This window comes from Myotis nattereri (assembly GCF_964212035.1).
Source record: "Myotis nattereri genome assembly, chromosome: 9".
Lineage (NCBI taxonomy): Eukaryota > Metazoa > Chordata > Mammalia > Chiroptera > Vespertilionidae > Myotis > Myotis nattereri.
This window is the reverse complement of record NC_138084.1, coordinates 34,271,924-34,278,370: the sequence shown is the minus strand read 5'-3', so window position 1 is coordinate 34,278,370 and position 6,447 is coordinate 34,271,924. Positions and strand designations below refer to the sequence as shown.

Sequence of the window (6,447 nt, the reverse complement as noted above, 5' to 3'; positions counted from 1 at the left end):
CTCTTGCTAGTCTTTTCAGACATAAGGAATAATTTGTCTATATCCCCTGCATAAAATCACTGCCTATACTCCAAGGCAAGAATTTAACCACCCGTTTGCCTTCTCCAAAGAAAACAAATTTGATTCCTTAACTGTTTTCTTAATGAATCCATTCTCTCTCCCACAACCTTAACTTCTTAAGGCCATTTTCATCTCTCTTTCCCTGAATCCTTTGATCCAAATGCATGGACTAGAACTGAAGAGGAAATGTAAAACCAAAATAGTCTTTCTTAAGATAGGTGAGGATTGGAGCAGCTGCCACCAAGTCCAGATCCAAGGCCATGTACCACCAATGCCTGCCTGCCATCTTCTCTGATTCCTTTTGATTCTAAGTCCGGTATAGCAATTTTCAAGGATCAGCTGATTGTGACTCTCCTTAAGGAAAAACAAAGCCCCCAGAATAAGATTACAGTAGTTGGGGTTGGTGCTGTTGGCATGGTCTGTGTAGCCAGTATCATAATGAAGGACTTGGCAGATGAATTTGTTCTTGTTAATGTCATGGAGGACAAATTGAAGGGAGAGATAACGGATGTCCAACAAGATAGCCTTTTCCTTAGAGCACCAAAAGTTGACTCTAGCAAAGACTATAATGTAACTGTAAACTCCAAGCTGGTTATTATCACAGCTATCAACAAGAGAGAGAAAGCCGTCTTAATTTGGTTTAGTGTAACATGAGTATTTTTAAATTCATCATTCCTAATTTTGTAAAATACAGCCCCAAAATGCAATTTGTTTATTGTTTCCAATCCAGTGGATATCTTGACTTATGTGGCTTGAAAGATAAGTGGTTTTTCAAGAAAACCCATGTTATTAAAGGGTGTCCCAAAATTCACGCAAGAAGTAATTTTGATAGAAAACACAGGTTTATAATTAAAAATTGTAAATTTTATATTGATTCATAAAGTATACAGTATAGGGTTATGTATTGAATAGCATATCGGGTAAATGGCCTCCACGGCTTTGCTGGCACATACGCACTCTTTTGTTGAAATTTTCCATGACCATTTTGCATAAATGTGGCTGAATTTCGATGAGGCTCATTTTCATCTTGATGGCTTGGTTAACTGACAAAATTGTTGCATTTGGGGTTCAGAAAATCCACAAGTGATTGTTGAGAAACAAATGCATCCACAACGTGTCACTGTTTGGTGCGGATTTTGGGCTGGAGGCATCATCAGACCATTCTTCGAAAATGCGGCTGCTCAGGCAATAACAAAAGAGTGCATATGTGCCAGCAAAGCCGTGGAGGCCATTTACCCAATATGCTATTCCATGCATAATCCTATACTGTATTCTTTATGAATCATTAAAAATTTATAATTTTTAATCATAAACCTGTGATTTCTATCAAAATTACTTCTTGCGTGAATTTTGGGACACCCTTTAGAAGTAGTTGCAATCTGGATTCAGCTGGGTTCCATTACCTAATGGGGGAAAGGCTGGGTGTTCATCCATTACACTGTCATGGTAATCCTTGGGGAACATGGTGACTCTAGTGTCTTTGTGTGGAGTAGAGTGAATGTTGCTGGTGTCTCCATAAAGAATGCATCCTGGATGTGAGGGCGATCTGGCTGCGACATCTGTCACCCCATTGATCGCCAGGGTTGATTCGGCTGATCTGGCTGGCTAGGCGGGTGTCCCCCTCCTCCCTCACCGATCCATGTGCGTCCCTCCTGAAGCTGCGCGCTCGGTCGAAGAGGACGACCTTCCCCCCCCGAGGAGAGGACCGGTCTTCAGTCAAGGGTATACGAGTAGCTGCGCTCCCCTGCTAGAACCTCCAAACAAGCTCTCAAGAATGCATCCTGATGCCCTGGCTGGTTTTTCTCAGTAATTAGTACATCAGCCCATGAACCAAAGGGTCTCGGGTTCAATTCCCAGTCAAGGGCACATACCTGGGTTTCAGGTTCAATCCCTGGCCATGATCAGGAGGCAACCAATCGCAACTAGTAGATGTGTCTCTCTCTCCCTCCTTCCTCCCTACCACTCTCTAAAAATCAATGGAAAAAAATATATTTGGGTGAGGATTAACAACAACATCAAAAAAAGAATCTGCACCCTGATTGAGGGACTGATGCAGATAAGGAACAGTGGAAAGAAGTTCACAAACAGGTCGTTGGCAGTGCTTATGAGGTGATCAAACGGAAAGACTACACACCCTGGGCCATTGGCCTATCTATAGCAGGCTTGGCAGAAAGTATAAAGCGGAATCTTAGGCAGGTGCATCTAATTTCCACCATGATTAAGGGTCTCTATGGAATGAAAGAAGTCTTCCTTGGTGTTCCTTTTATCTTGGGACAGAATGGAGTCTCAGATGTTGTGAAGGTGACTCTGACACCTGAGGAAGAGGCTCATTTGAAGAAGAGTGCAGACACACTGTGGGGGATCCAGAAAGAGCTGCAACTTCACTGTCTAGGCTATAGCAAGGATTTTAGTTGGAGATTGTGTATATTGTCCTTTTTAACTGATCTGTGACTAAGAACATCAGTTTCCTAAAGATAGAACTAGTAATGGTTCATAAAACCCAGCACCTGCATCCTGATGCTGGAGGGTCCTTATCTTGGGTAGCCCTAAACTGGTTAGGGTGAAATAGTTCCACCTCCTCAAAGGCATCACTGCCAATGTTGCTCATGCTACAGTTGCCCTTCAGACTAGATGTGTGTTCACCATGTGTTATATAACTTATGGTTCCTTTACCCAACATGCCTAGTCCAACTTTTTTTTCTCCAATCAATCACATCCTGGGATCCAATGTATAAGTCCAATACTACATGTCTTGTGCATAATTGTTCCAAAGGATCTATTCTGTGTAGTATATGTATCAGATTAGTGTACATTGCCATATAATGTAAAAAGAAAAGTCTACATATAAATAATGCAGTCAACTATCCAAGTGTCATGCCAACTAAAACGCCAAATCAAATAAACCTTAAACGGTGGGGGGAGAGGGAAGGTAGATGAGGGGTCCATCGCAGAGCAAGGGCAGTCCCTTCAGTACAGGAATGCCCGCATGGTCCCACACAATTCAAGGCTAACCCAGGGAAGCAGATGTCATCTCATTGGCTGGAGGAGGAGAGGATATCATCAATCAAAAGACCCATTGATTTCACAGAGTGACAGTTGGTCTCCAAAGCCCCCCTGAGGAGACAGACATGGCCACCCTAAAGACTGCTGGTTTGCATAGTGAGAAGCCTGAGGAGGAGTGCAGAGAGTAAAGGGAGACCTCCGTCACCCCAGCCCTCTCTAGCCAGCATTGTGTCAAAACACAGATGCATGAGTCTAAGCACAGGCACAAATGCAGCTCAAGACCGAGGGATAGCGATGGGCATCGATAGTCCAGAGCCACGAAGTGAGCTTTTATGGTACAGGAGTGAGAGTACAAAGTTCAGCATGTCAGTACTGTCAGGCAGCTTAGTCTCATGTGGAAGAAATACCATGCAATCTTGCAGAAGCTATTAGATAACCAGGCTGCTCTCCTGGATAGGGAACATCTTGTTGACCCCATACATGGGGTACAGGGTCAGACACAGACCCCAAGGGGAAAAACAAGGGCAAGACCCATGCAGATCCCATCTGAGATTGGGGGACCTGGACAGCACCAGAGAAGCCCTTAGAAATTTTTAAGGGAGTCACTCGAAAGTATGTTTGTGTGTGTAGGGTGAGGAGGGGGGACCTGGGCAGGGGCCTCTCTTACCTGGGTCTAAGAAAAGTACTGGCTTGAATTCAGGTTGGCCTGACTTCAAACCACTAATCCTGACCACTATAAAATATTGGGAATCATATCAAACTTCTTTTTTATAACAAAGCCAAGAATTAAAGCTTTAGATACAGATACAGATATGGGCAGACCCACTGTATTGCCCCATTTCTCCTTGTCCTCTCAAATGTTCAAGCCCTGCCCTGCACCTACTCTTGACAACCTTGCCCTCTCAGTAGGATCTACCTCCTTCATTCTTCTGACCTTCCTCTTTCTTCCTCACTCTGCTGTGTGTGAGACAGTCCCAGAACTTGGAAGCTAGGCACGAGGCACTATCGCTTCCTGGTAGCACAGGGCTGGGAGGGGGAGCATATCAGGCAGACTTTGTGGAGCACGTCAGTCAGGCAGAGACTGACTCTGGGGCAAGGCAGGACCTGGAAGAACAAATTGAAGATTAGGGTGATTTATGTGTTCATTTCTAGCCGTCAGTGGTGAGCTACTTTGAGGGAAAAGCCATGTCTTACATATTCTCTTATCCCTTTATGCCTTGAACAATGCCTGTCACTGTGTGTGCGTGCGCTGAATAAATGAAAAGATAAAAAGATGAATGACTGAAAGGTCCTGCCTTTGCCTGTTGAGATTGACTCAGAATTTAGGACAAGCTTGACCTTGTAGTTAGAACCATCTGCAGATCCAGCTGCAAGGAGTAGAGGAAGAGGATGAGGAGGTGGGTCTGAGATTAAATGTCTCCTCCCACGCCCCAGAAGAATTTCATTGCAGGTTCCACTCCTTCCATAGTTGTGACTCAGTCCTGCCCTCGGGCAACCACCCTAGCCCCTCAGTAACAACAGTGCTGCCCAGGGGCAACTCTGCCTCCCATCAGAGACACAAAAATCCCCGGGCTTTCCTTAGAACCTCATCCCTGCTGTCACATGGGTCACTTATGAACTTATGAAACATCCAGTGGGTCACTCTTACTTTTCGAAATAGTTCCCAAGGGAGTTCCACACCAACGATAGACTCGTGCCCCCTGGTGAACCACTCCTGGGATCTATCAATTGCTGTTTGCAGTCACCCAAGAACCTTAGTTTCAAATAATTAGCAGCTCCCTGGGAATGCTTACCTTTGCAAAATACCGCATGCTCATTTGAGCATAAAGAAGCATAAAGAGGCTCCTGATAGGAATATCAAAATCGCCTTTGAATACCGGATAATTTATAGGTATGTTCATACCCTTCACTAAGCTCTAGGTGACAGCTTGGCATGCAATTAACAAAACAAAACAAAACCTGGCCTCTGATCTGCTGAAGAGCATATTGAATAGGCCTATCTCACAGATGGTGGGTGACTCTTGGTGCCTTTCTGTGGAGAGCGGTCATGTGGAAGAGAGTCAGTGGAGAGAAGGCCCGGGAAATATGAAGGCAGCTCCTGCCAGCTGCGCTAGGAAAACAAGGTTTAAAACCCAAGGCTGGCGGGGATCAGACCCTGTAGCTGGGTGTGGGGGTGGCTAGGGCCTCACTCTATGAAGGCAGTTTCTCCTGGTTACAGGACTGCTGCTGTTGCTGTGCCCCTCCCACCCCACCCCTGCTCAGTGGTGCCAGCAGGCATACCTCAGGACAAACTGGTCATAGTGTATTCACTAAAGCAGGACTTGAGCCAATGATCGTCATTACTTTTGTATCAAAATTCCAAACAGAATTCTAATGCTCATGTCCTTCCGGGCTTCCTTTTACATGTAGAAACTTCTGTATGCCATCTCTCTCACCCCAAGGTAATAAAACTCCATTGAAATAATAATAATAATGGCTAATATTAATTGTGCCCTTAAGTGTCAGAAACTACAGTGATCTTTCTAAAACACAAAGCTGATCATACCATTTTCCCACTCCTAGCCCTTCACTGATGCTTCATCACCTATGGGCTATGCCCACACTCTTCACTTACATACATGTGTTCCATGATCTGCCTCAGCCTACCATTCTAGCTTTACTTCCTGTCAGTCTTCCCTTCCCCTCCCCCCCGCCCCCATACAGCCTCTGGTCTAGCCACACCAGCCACCCACCATTTCAGGAACAAGCCTCCTCCTATCAGGCCCCTTTCCTCTCCGTCTGCTTTCAGGGAGGTTTTTTCTTCTTTGGCAAGTTTCTACTCAACCTTCACCATATAGCTCAGAAGTCACCTTCTCTATGGTGACCTCCCTCACTCTTCCAGGAGTTTCCTTTTCCATGCTCACCTTCCAGTTTGTTTTCATCTTCATACAGCCCTACGCCAATGACTGTTTCCATCTCTGACTCCTCCTATAGGCCTTAACTCCCCAAGACAGAAACTGGTGGACACATCTTTGTGTAACCAGGGTGCTGGCTGTCTCCGTGTCCTGCAGCTCCGGAATGCACATGTGCTGTCTGCGCTCACCCTGAGCCCACCCAGTCCCCAGTGCAGTGTCTCTCGAGGACCTGTGATCCACCTGAGAGCAATGCAGACTGTGTGGGAGCGGTGAAGGGTGACTCACAGGGCACACCCCACCACAAACAACTGAAAACTGGTCATCAGTTGTCTTCCCATGAAATTTCCTCCTTGGCCATGCTACAACCAGGGGCTTTTCTCTCTTCCCCTCCCCCAAAGAGTATCCCATTGTGTTGGCTCTTTTCTCCTCTATTTTTGTGTATGCATATATATAAATGTTGCTTTTATATGAATTGATTTTAAAAATGCAA

At 45.3% G+C, this 6,447-nt stretch overlaps 1 pseudogene across 1 annotated transcript; it reads left to right on the top strand.

Moving 5' to 3' along the window:
• Positions 1–360: 360 nt before the first annotated feature.
• LOC308525416 (L-lactate dehydrogenase A chain-like) lies at positions 361–6,230 on the top strand (annotated as a pseudogene). The gene is made up of 4 exons: positions 361–845; positions 1,427–1,595; positions 2,105–2,446; positions 6,037–6,230. The product of its transcript is annotated as an L-lactate dehydrogenase A chain-like (transcript).
• The last annotated feature ends 217 nt before the right edge of the window (positions 6,231–6,447 follow it).